The sequence below is a fragment of the Electrona antarctica genome (assembly GCF_951216825.1).
Source record: "Electrona antarctica genome assembly, contig: scaffold_92, whole genome shotgun sequence".
Lineage (NCBI taxonomy): Eukaryota > Metazoa > Chordata > Actinopteri > Myctophiformes > Myctophidae > Electrona > Electrona antarctica.
In genome coordinates, this window is record NW_027638697.1 from 74,290 (window position 1) to 87,187 (window position 12,898).

The following is a 12,898-nucleotide window of genomic DNA, read 5'->3' on the forward strand; positions in this document are numbered from 1 at the left end:
TGGCCTTGTTTATTTGTTCTATTTTCTGTAATAAATTGATTTAACACAACTTGCTGTTGTAGCTTTAGTTAGTATTTGGTGTAGACCAGGGGTGGAGAGGCAACTACACTCACTCCAGAGAGCAACTACACTCACTCCAGAGAGCCACTATAGTTCCACACTCACCACAGAGGGCCACTATAGTTCCACACTCACCCCAGAGGGCCACTATAGTTCCACACTCACTCCAGAGGGCCACTATAGTTCCACACTCACTCCAGAGGGCCGCTATAGTTCCACACTCACTCCAGAGGGCCGCTATAGTTCCACACTCACTTCAGAGGGCCACCATAGTTCCACACTCACTCCAGAGGGCCACTATAGTTCCACACTCACTCCAGAGGGCCACTATAGTTCCACACTCACTCCAGAGGGCAACTACACTCACTCCAGAGGGCAACTATAGTTCCACACTCACTCCAGAGGGGTGAAAAATCTAATCGAACGACTGATATAGAAACATAGCATTTTCAGAAAACTGTCAGGATGTAGAAGACATTTTTAGAATCTGATCTTCAGGTCAAAATGGGTTAACCTGAGGGCCACATTACGTGATGGTGGGGGCTGCATGTGGCCCCCGGGCCGCCAGTTGCCCATAGAGGGAGGAAAAAAGGAAGAGACCAAGTACGCAGCCCTGGGGTAGCCTGGCCATTCGGCCAATGAAGTACAGGGCAGTGTGGTTTTAGTCATAGTCTCTTGAATAGTTTTAATTTAGTCACATTTTAGTCACCTGGAATGTCTTAGTGTTAGTCTAGTTTTAGTTGACTAAATATCACAAGATTTTAGTCGACTAAATCTACAGTTGATTTAGTCGACTAAAATGTGTTTTGGCAAATAGCTCACAACGCGTTGCGTTGGATTGTGAGCTTGTAGATCTGCTATTTTCAGCATTGAAATCAAGTGTAAAATGACTTGTACTGGATTTCTTGTCCACTAGTCCCTTCCTAACATTTTAGTCTAGTTTTTATTTGTTGACGAAATTGTCAGTATATTTAGTCTTAGTTTTAGTTTTCATTTAGTTTTCGTCAGTGGAAAAAGGTAGTCGACGAACATTTTTCGTGTTAGTTTTAGTCGACGAAATCAAAACTGGTACAAGGCCGTAAAAACCTCATTTATAATCCGGGGCTTTTATTTGTCTGATTCTGATACCAGGCTTTTATTGGAAGGAGGCAGCTATAAGGAGGAGGCCTATATTTCTACTTTTCAAACCGATCATAATGAATAAATCACATTTTGGGTCTGTTAGACAGTTAGAACCCTCTAAAATGTACTGGGCTCATTTATTGAAACCAAGTCCTCATACAATAATAAACAGTGCAGTTGCGGGTGCTCACTGGTCAGTTGCGGGTGCTCACTGGTCAGTTGCGGGTGCTCACTGGTCAGTTGCGGGTGCTCACTGGTCAGTTGCGGGTGCTCACTGGTCAGTTGCGGGTGCTCACTGGTCAGTTGCGGGTGCTCACTGGTCAGTTGCGGGTGCTCACTGGTCAGTTGCGGGTGCTCACTGGTCATTTAAACCTATGGTAAATACCATAATACAATCAATGCCAATTTTAAACTATGATTCCCTGCTTTCATGACATGAAAAATGAATGGATCCAATTTACTATCCTATTTACTGCACATTCTAATAGGCTATGGTCATGTATCTAGGCCTACAGTTAGACTATGGTATGGTATGTATCTAGGCCTACAGTTAGACTATGGTATGGTATGTATCTAGGCCTACAGTTAGACTATGGTATGGTATGTATCTAGGCCTACAGTTAGACTATGGTATGGTATGTATCTAGGCCTACAGTTAGACTATGGTATGGTATGTATCTAGGCCTACAGTTAGACTATGGTATGGTATGTATCTAGGCCTACAGTTAGACTATGGTATGGTATGTATCTAGGCCTACAGTTAGGCTATGGTATGGTATGTATCTAGGCCTACAGTTAGACTATGGTATGGTATGTATCTAGGCCTACAGTTAGACTATGGTATGGTATGTATCTATGGTATGGTATGTATCTAGGCCTACAGTTAGACTATGGTATGGTATGTATCTAGGCCTACAGTTAGACTATGGTATGTATCTAGGCCTACAGTTAGACTATGGTATGTATCTAGGCCTACAGTTAGACTATGGTATGTATCTAGGCCTACAGTTAGACTATGGTATGGTATGTATCTAGGCCTACAGTTAGACTATGGTATGTATCTAGGTCTACAGTTAGACTATGGTATGGTATGTATCTAGGCCTACAGTTAGACTATGGTATGGTATGTATCTAGGCCTACAGTTAGACTATGGTATGGTATGTATCTAGGCCTACAGTTAGACTATGGTATGGTATGTATCTAGGCCTACAGTTAGACTATGGTATGGTATGTATCTAGGCCTACAGTTAGACTATGGTATGTATCTAGGCCTACAGTTAGACTATGGTATGGTATGTATCTAGGCCTACAGTTAGACTATGGTATGGTATGTATCTAGGTCTACAGTTAGACTATGGTATGGTATGTATCTAGGCCTACAGTTAGGCTATGGTATGGTATGTATCTAGGCCTACAGTTAGACTATGGTATGGTATGTATCTAGGCCTACAGTTAGACTATGGTATGGTATGTATCTAGGCCTACAGTTAGACTATGGTATGTATCTAGGCCTACAGTTAGACTATGGTATGGTATGTATCTAGGCCTACAGTTAGACTATGGTATGGTATGTATCTAGGTCTACAGTTAGACTATGGTATGGTATGTATCTAGGCCTACAGTTAGGCTATGGTATGGTATGTATCTAGGCCTACAGTTAGACTATGGTATGGTATGTATCTAGGCCTACAGTTAGACTATGGTATGGTATGTATCTAGGCCTACAGTTAGACTATGGTATGTATCTAGGCCTACAGTTAGACTATGGTATGTATCTAGGCCTACAGTTAGACTATGGTATGTATCTAGGCCTACAGTTAGACTATGGTATGTATCTAGGCCTACAGTTAGGCTATGGTATGTATCTAGGCCTACAGTTAGGCTATGGTATGTATCTAGGCCTACAGTTAGACTATGGTATGGTATGTATCTAGGCCTACAGTTAGACTATGGTATGTATCTAGGCCTACAGTTAGACTATGGTATGGTATGTATCTAGGCCTACAGTTAGGCTATGGTATGGTATGTATCTAGGCCTACAGTTAGACTATGGTATGTATCTAGGCCTACAGTTAGACTATGGTATGGTATGTATCTAGGCCTACAGTTAGACTATGGTATGGTATGTATCTAGGCCTACAGTTAGACTATGGTATGGTATGTATCTAGGTCTACAGTTAGACTATGGTATGGTATGTATCTAGGCCTACAGTTAGACTATGGTATGTATCTAGGCCTACAGTTAGACTATGGTATGGTATGTATCTAGGCCTACAGTTAGACTATGGTATGTATCTAGGCCTACAGTTAGACTATGGTATGGTATGTATCTAGGCCTACAGTTAGACTATGGTATGGTATGTATCTAGGCCTACAGTTAGACTATGGTATGTATCTAGGCCTACAGTTAGACTATGGTATGGTATGTATCTAGGCCTACAGTTAGACTATGGTATGGTATGTATCTAGGCCTACAGTTAGACTATGGTATGGTATGTATCTAGGTCTACAGTTAGACTATGGTATGGTATGTATCTAGGCCTACAGTTAGACTATGGTATGGTATGTATCTATGGTATGTATCTATGGTATGGTATGTATCTATGGTATGTATCTATGGTATGTATCTAGGGTATGTATCTAGGCCTACAGTTAGACTATGGTATGGTATGTATCTAGGCCTACAGTTAGACTATGGTATGGTATGTATCTAGGCCTACAGTTAGGCTATGGTATGGTATGTATCTATGGTATGGTATGTATCTAGGCCTACAGTTAGACTATGGTATGGTATGTATCTAGGCCTACAGTTAGGCTATGGTATGGTATGTATCTAGGCCTACAGTTAGGCTATGGTATGGTATGTATCTAGGCCTACAGTTAGGCTATGGTATGGTATGTATCTAGGCCTACAGTTAGACTATGGTATGGTATGTATCTAGGCCTACAGTTAGACTATGGTATGTATCTAGGCCTACAGTTAGACTATGGTATGTATCTAGGACTACAGTTAGGCTATGGTATGTATCTAGGTCTACAGTTAGGCTATGGTATGTATCTAGGCCTACAGTTAGACTATGGTATGGTATGTATCTAGGCCTACAGTTAGACTATGGTATGTATCTAGGACTACAGTTAGGCTATGGTATGTATCTAGGTCTACAGTTAGACTATGGTATGGTATGTATCTAGGTCTACAGTTAGACTATGGTATGGTATGTATCTAGGCCTACAGTTAGGCTATGGTATGGTATGTATCTAGGCCTACAGTTAGACTATGGTATGTATCTAGGACTACAGTTAGGCTATGGTATGTATCTAGGTCTACAGTTAGACTATGGTATGGTATGTATCTAGGCCTACAGTTAGACTATGGTATGTATCTAGGCCTACAGTTAGACTATGGTATGGTATGTATCTAGGCCTACAGTTAGACTATGGTATGGTATGTATCTAGGCCTACAGTTAGACTATGGTATGTATCTAGGTCTACAGTTAGGCTACGGTATGGTATGTATCTAGGCCTACAGTTAGGCTATGGTATGGTATGTATCTAGGCCTACAGTTAGACTATGGTATGTATCTAGGCCTACAGTTAGACTATGGTATGGTATGTATCTAGGCCTACAGTTAGACTATGGTATGGTATGTATCTAGGCCTACAGTTAGACTATGGTATGTATCTAGGCCTACAGTTAGGCTACGGTATGGTATGTATCTAGGCCTACAGTTAGACTATGGTATGTATCTAGGTCTACAGTTAGGCTACGGTATGGTATGTATCTAGGTCTACAGTTAGACTATGGTATGTATCTAGGCCTACAGTTAGGCTATGGTATGTATCTAGGCCTACAGTTAGACTATGGTATGTATCTAGGCCTACAGTTAGACTATGGTATGGTATGTATCTAGGCCTACAGTTAGACTATGGTATGTATCTAGGTCTACAGTTAGGCTACGGTATGGTATGTATCTAGGTCTACAGTTAGACTATGGTATGGTATGTATCTAGGTCTACAGTTAGACTATGGTATGTATCTAGGCCTACAGTTAGACTATGGTATGTATCTAGGCCTACAGTTAGACTATGGTATGTATCTAGGCCTACAGTTAGACTATGGTATGTATCTAGGCCTACAGTTAGGCTATGGTATGTATCTAGGCCTACAGTTAGACTATGGTATGGTATGTATCTAGGCCTACAGTTAGGCTATGGTATGGTATGTATCTAGGTCTACAGTTAGACTATGGTATGTATCTAGGCCTACAGTTAGACTATGGTATGTATCTAGGCCTACAGTTAGACTATGGTATGTATCTAGGCCTACAGTTAGACTATGGTATGTATCTAGGCCTACAGTTAGACTATGGTATGTATCTAGGCCTACAGTTAGGCTATGGTATGTATCTAGGCCTACAGTTAGGCTATGGTATGTATCTATGGTATGGTATGTATCTATGCCTACAGTTAGGCTATGGTATGTATCTAGGCCTACAGTTAGACTATGGTATGGTATGTATCTAGGCCTACAGTTAGACTATGGTATGGTATGTATCTAGGCCTACAGTTAGACTATGGTATGGTATGTATCTAGGCCTACAGTTAGACTATGGTATGGTATGTATCTAGGCCTACAGTTAGGCTATGGTATGTATCTAGGCCTACAGTTAGACTATGGTATGGTATGTATCTAGGCCTACAGTTAGACTATGGTATGTATCTAGGACTACAGTTAGACTATGGTATGGTATGTATCTAGGCCTACAGTTAGGCTATGGTATGTATCTAGGCCTACAGTTAGACTATGGTATGGTATGTATCTAGGCCTACAGTTAGACTATGGTATGGTATGTATCTAGGCCTACAGTTAGACTATGGTATGGTATGTATCTAGGCCTACAGTTAGACTATGGTATGGTATGTATCTAGGTCTACAGTTAGACTATGGTATGTATCTAGGCCTACAGTTAGACTATGGTATGTATCTAGGCCTACAGTTAGACTATGGTATGTATCTAGGCCTACAGTTAGGCTATGGTATGTATCTAGGCCTACAGTTAGACTATGGTATGTATCTAGGCCTACAGTTAGACTATGGTATGGTATGTATCTAGGCCTACAGTTAGACTATGGTATGGTATGTATCTAGGCCTACAGTTAGGCTATGGTATGGTATGTATCTAGGCCTACAGTTAGACTATGGTATGGTATGTATCTAGGCCTACAGTTAGACTATGGTATGGTATGTATCTAGGCCTACAGTTAGACTATGGTATGGTATGTATCTAGGCCTACAGTTAGACTATGGTATGGTATGTATCTAGGCCTACAGTTAGACTATGGTATGGTATGTATCTAGGTCTACAGTTAGACTATGGTATGGTATGTATCTAGGCCTACAGTTAGACTATGGTATGGTATGTATCTAGGCCTACAGTTAGACTATGGTATGGTATGTATCTAGGCCTACAGTTAGACTATGGTATGTATCTAGGCCTACAGTTAGACTATGGTATGGTATGTATCTATGGTATGGTATGTATCTAGGCCTACAGTTAGACTATGGTATGGTATGTATCTATGGTATGGTATGTATCTAGGCCTACAGTTAGACTATGGTATGGTATGTATCTATGGTATGGTATGTATCTAGGCCTACAGTTAGACTATGGTATGGTATGTATCTATGGTATGGTATGTATCTAGGCCTACAGTTAGGCTATGGTATGGTATGTATCTATGGTATGGTATGTATCTAGGCCTACAGTTAGACTATGGTATGTATCTAGGCCTACAGTTAGACTATGGTATGTATCTAGGCCTACAGTTAGACTATGGTATGTATCTAGGCCTACAGTTAGGCTATGGTATGTATCTAGGCCTACAGTTAGACTATGGTATGGTATGTATCTAGGCCTACAGTTAGACTATGGTATGGTATGTATCTAGGTCTACAGTTAGACTATGGTATGGTATGTATCTAGGCCTACAGTTAGACTATGGTATGGTATGTATCTAGGTCTACAGTTAGACTATGGTATGTATCTAGGCCTACAGTTAGACTATGGTATGTATCTAGGCCTACAGTTAGACTATGGTATGTATCTAGGCCTACAGTTAGACTATGGTATGTATCTAGGCCTACAGTTAGACTATGGTATGTATCTAGGCCTACAGTTAGACTATGGTATGTATCTAGGCCTACAGTTAGACTATGGTATGTATCTAGGCCTACAGTTAGGCTATGGTATGGTATGTATCTAGGTCTACAGTTAGACTATGGTATGTATCTAGGCCTACAGTTAGACTATGGTATGTATCTAGGCCTACAGTTAGACTATGGTATGTATCTAGGCCTACAGTTAGACTATGGTATGTATCTAGGCCTACAGTTAGACTATGGTATGGTATGTATCTAGGCCTACAGTTAGACTATGGTATGGTATGTATCTAGGTCTACAGTTAGACTATGGTATGGTATGTATCTAGGTCTACAGTTAGACTATGGTATGGTATGTATCTAGGCCTACAGTTAGACTATGGTATGTATCTAGGCCTACAGTTAGACTATGGTATGGTATGTATCTAGGCCTACAGTTAGGCTATGGTATGTATCTAGGTCTACAGTTAGACTATGGTATGGTATGTATCTAGGCCTACAGTTAGACTATGGTATGGTATGTATCTAGGCCTACAGTTAGACTATGGTATGGTATGTATCTAGGCCTACAGTTAGACTATGGTATGGTATGTATCTAGGTCTACAGTTAGACTATGGTATGGTATGTATCTAGGTCTACAGTTAGACTATGGTATGTATCTAGGCCTACAGTTAGACTATGGTATGTATCTAGGCCTACAGTTAGGCTATGGTATGTATCTAGGCCTACAGGTAAAAACTCCTACTGGAGCTTAATATTCTGTGACTGACATAAAGGCAAAGGACAAACAAAACAAGCGCTGGCAGAGGGGCCGAGTTATGTATTTATTTATTTACTCACTCTGGCAGTAAAAGATTTGAACCAAAACCAAATTTACTTCACGTCAGTATTCAGTTTTGTGGGAGATTGTACGTGACTGTCACTCTGCTACGTTTCAAATACACACATCAGGGTTCCCACACATTTCTACCAATTTACAAACTATTCCAGAATATTTAACCCAATATCCAGACCTATATATATATATATATATATATCCAGACCTATATATATATATATATATATATATATATATATATATATATATATATATATATATATATATGTATATCAATCCTTCAGCAATACAATAATGCGTCTCTTCCTCCTCTGTGCAACAATGCCCACAAACAGGCAGTGTAGCAACAACTAGAAAAAGTGCACAGGTCTCCACCAGGAGGATAGGAGTGTGAGTGTGATGTTTGGCAAAATGTTTAGGAGCAATATAAACGTGTGTGTGTGTGTGTATGTGTGTGTGTGTGTGTGTGACGTGGCTTGGCCTGTTGTAGCGCCACCATGAGGCTGATTTGAAAACTGTCAAGTGGCATTTCTTCCTCAGCCTAGTGGGAATATGCATGCACAGTTTCACCGCAATCGGACACTGCGTTGAGTCGTTGTGGCGATTTGTACAAAACGGGTACAAAGCGGGCTACTCCTGAAAAGTTTAGAAGCCAATCGTAGGCAATGAAGGTGGATTATGAGAAATCAAACAAAGCCGTCTTGATCACATGACTATGGAGAGCATGTGTACCGATTTGCGTGAAATTTGGATAACATCTGAAGGAGTAATATTAGAAAATGTGTTTTACATATGTCGGCCTCCTGGTGGCGCTATAAAGAGCAGATGTGAAAAATTCCAGGCAAAGGTTTTTCCTTGGCCTCTAGGGAGTTGGCATACAAAGTTATCCACAAATCCGTGCAGTTGGAGGTAAAAACACTTTTCGGCCAGTTATAGCGCCACCATGAGGCTGAGTTGAAAATGTTCACGTGGCATTTCTTCCTCGGCCTAGTGGGAATGTGCGTGCGCAATTTCACGGAAATCACACAATGTGTTCATGATTTGCAGCATTTTGTTTGAAACTGAGCACTCCTGCGAACTTTGGAAGCCAATCTTAGCCAATCAGGATGGAGTCTGAGAAATCTGAAAAACAAGTTTCGTTGAATGGCTCTAGAGAGACTGTGTACCAATTTGCGTGATGTTTGGACAAAGTCTGTAGGTGTACTGTCCAAAAACTTGTTTTGCACAAAGCGGCCTCCTGGTGGCGCTATAACAGGCCGTTCTGGAATATTTGGGGCAGAGGTTCATCGTTGGCATCCAGGGAGTGTGTGTGCAAAATGTGGCATCGACCGGGTTAACGGTGCCGGAGATTAGCTGTTCACAGACGGACACACGGACGGACGGACACACAGACACACGGACGGACGGACGGAGTGCAAAACATACTCTCTCCCCATGCCTTCGGCCTGGTGGAGACAATAAAGCATAGAATATAGAATGCTAGAATTATATTCCATTCCAAATGCAATCACGCTGCAGCACGTTGTTAGCCTGGCTAATAAGCCAGACCGAATCAGCCGTTGGCAAAAATAATTTTATAGCAGGGCAGATAACATGCAAATTACAGGAGAATCGTTCACTTGCGGATACAAGCACCAAAATTGGCACACATACTCCTAAGGGCCGATTCATACTCCTATTTTAGAGCCGAATAAAAGTCGGTTCGGCTCTGTAGAGCCTACAATGTGACGTCATTTGAGGTTCGGGGGGGCGAGTACCGTCCTAATGTCGGCTCTTCGGTGCTACTGAAAATTTCTGACGAGCCGAAATCATTTCGGCACTACAGCGCCGAAACAGCGGTAAAATAGGAGTATGAATCGGCCCTTAGGGGTTGCTCTTTTGAGAAAACCACTGTGCCAAAATAAATTTCAAGATGGCGGCCATTTTTCAAGATGGCTGCCATTGAATATACAGTAATATTGCATTTCGCAATAAAATCCCATAGACTTGTCCTATTTGAATGATCTTGGTGTCAAATCATACATTTTTCACTATGTAGATTCCAAATTTGGACCCATGGACTTACTCACTGGCTTCCTTGTACCATATATCAGTCCCGGAACCCTAATATTCTGCTAAATTAGAGGTTTGTGTTATGTCTGACTCCGGTAAAATGGATGGCAGTTTATATCTTAGTATAATTAGATGTTTAGTGTGTGTGTGTGTGTGTGTGTGTGGGGGGGGGGGGTCTATAAGCCCTGCATCTTTTAGCTAGTGTAGATTACATGTAGTTTACCATGTATGATCAGTTAGACAGCCGCACCTGAATTGACAGGGTATGCCAGCAGGGGAGAGCCGAGCCAATGGTAAGGGCTATACATGACTTATTCATGGACTTACCAACATGGTGTACAGATCACACTGGACTTAAATGATACTGGATGAACGATCGGGCTAGGTGTAGATCATATATTTTATTGTCGAACCTAGTCATATCCCATACCTTATTGTGCATGATGGCGGTAAAAGGATAACCCCTCTGCCTTGATTCACTGAATACAGATAATGGTCATACTGTGATACCTTGATTACCATTCACCAAGATGTCTAATATAGACCCAGGATCGCCTAAATTCAAGACTGACTGGAGCAAGTGTTGTCTTTGCAAAGACAAGAATAGTAAAGAGCTCTCGTCACCACATGCAAGACAATCACAACATGATGGCTACACTATGATTGCAACTAATATTCCCCTATTTCACACAATGAATGAGATGCATATTAATAAAATGGATCCAGACAGACTTGATGATCGTGGTGGCATTGAAGAAAATCTGAGGAGGAACAAGGCGCAATATCACAAAAGTTGTCGCATTACGAAACTGGAGAGTGAGAATCACAAAACGAAAAGCAGAGTGTGCTCAGTCAGTGGAATGCAGCTGGGTGTTGATGCATCTGCTGTCAACTCCACAAGACTGAAGGAGAAACTGCTGTCAGAAATACCTGAGTTGGAGGCTCACAAGCAGGGAAGGGATGTTCATTTGGCTTTCCAGAAAGATGTAGGCTTTGGCTTGTCAGAAGCCTCTGACTCTTATAGTGAAGCTATTGTCCTTAGCAAAGCAGCTAACATCTTGCAACAACATATATGCTGGACCACAAGTCCCTCCAAAGCGGGTATTTCTTACAGCAGTTTTTCATTCAGTCATGTGGAGTTGACAGCTGGTCCATCAACACCCAGCTGTTCCAGGCACTGGAATAGCACGTACAGGTGAACTATATGTCTGCAAGTCGAAGGACTGAAGGACCCTCACCAGATCTGGTGGTCTCCACTAGATATGTGACTAGCTCTGAGATTTACTGTAGGTGGGCAACTGGGCATCCTCTTCGGTTGAATGTTCCTTTTCCAGTCTCTTTGTGGTTGTGAGGTACAACCTCTCTATTCTGCCAAGCATGCAACATGGAGCTCCTGTGCAATAACATCTCCACCATGTAGTGGCAGAAAATACTACACTGCCTGGAGCAAGGCTTCCACCTGTTGATTGTCTGTCAAGATGACCTATTCTTACTCAAGACCCATGTTTAGTCTTGTCCACTGACCACACCTCCAATGTATTTGTGCTTCTTCATTTTGTATAAGAGAGACTCATTTGAACAGGTCTGGAGGCTTGCATCCGTGCACCTCCCTGGGCTGGTACAGACCACTCCTTGTAATAAACGTGTACATTGTTTCAGTCCACTCTCTACCTCGATTATTTCTTAAAGTCTCTGTTAGGAGTATTAATAATCCCATCACAATTATGGCGCAGTGAGCAGCGTGTTTCTACTGTCCGTCAGCATTCTCTTTTTCAGATGATAGCGCTGTGCATATGGATCTGAGATGCTGGTCCGACAGGGACAACACCTAAACGAACTTTGGGGTAAGAGTGTTTTGACTCAATGTACAACATTTTGTATTTTGAGGCTGTGTTGTTAGAGATGCAGCCGTACAAAGTACTAGTTCATCGTATTTAAAAGGAGCTGGTTAAAGTCCCTCCTCATCGTGTTCATCGTATTTAAAAGGAGCTGGTTAAAGTCCCTCCTCATCGTATTCATCGTATTTAAAAGGAGCTGGTGACAGTCCCTCCTCATCGTATTTCATCGTTGCCGAGTGGTAACAGTCTTTCATAGACATTTATATAGTATTTAAAGGAGCTGGTGACAGTCCCTCCTCATCGTATTTCATCGTTGCCGAGTGGTAACAGTCTTTCATAGACATTTATATAGAGAAACTATAGCCTATATCAGTAGGATAGGGAATAGCATAGGAAATCATACAGACAGCGTCCACCGTTATTTTCTTTCTTTTCTCTCCTGTTGGGACCAAACAGCCCACAGGGAAGATTAAAAGAGAATGGTGAAACAGCAACTTGTATAACGCGTAAGACTCGAGCAGCAGGTATGAATGTGGAATGTGGAATGTGGAATGTTGAGTATGGAATGGAAGTGTGTCGTACGTGTGGATGAACGGAAAATACTATTTTTGTGAAAAGTCAAATGGTGATTTCCTAGTATAAATGTGGCGTTGTGAACAAGTAAGTATGAAGAATGTAGTCCTGGTATTTTAGTTAAGTGTCACCACCCATGGTTAGTAGGACAGCAGTTAGCAGTTGTCAGCGGCAGACTCAAAATAGCAGGTCTACCCAGTAAGTGCTGTCTTGTATTTAAAGTAATTAACAAACAGTAACGTGGTTAGCTGA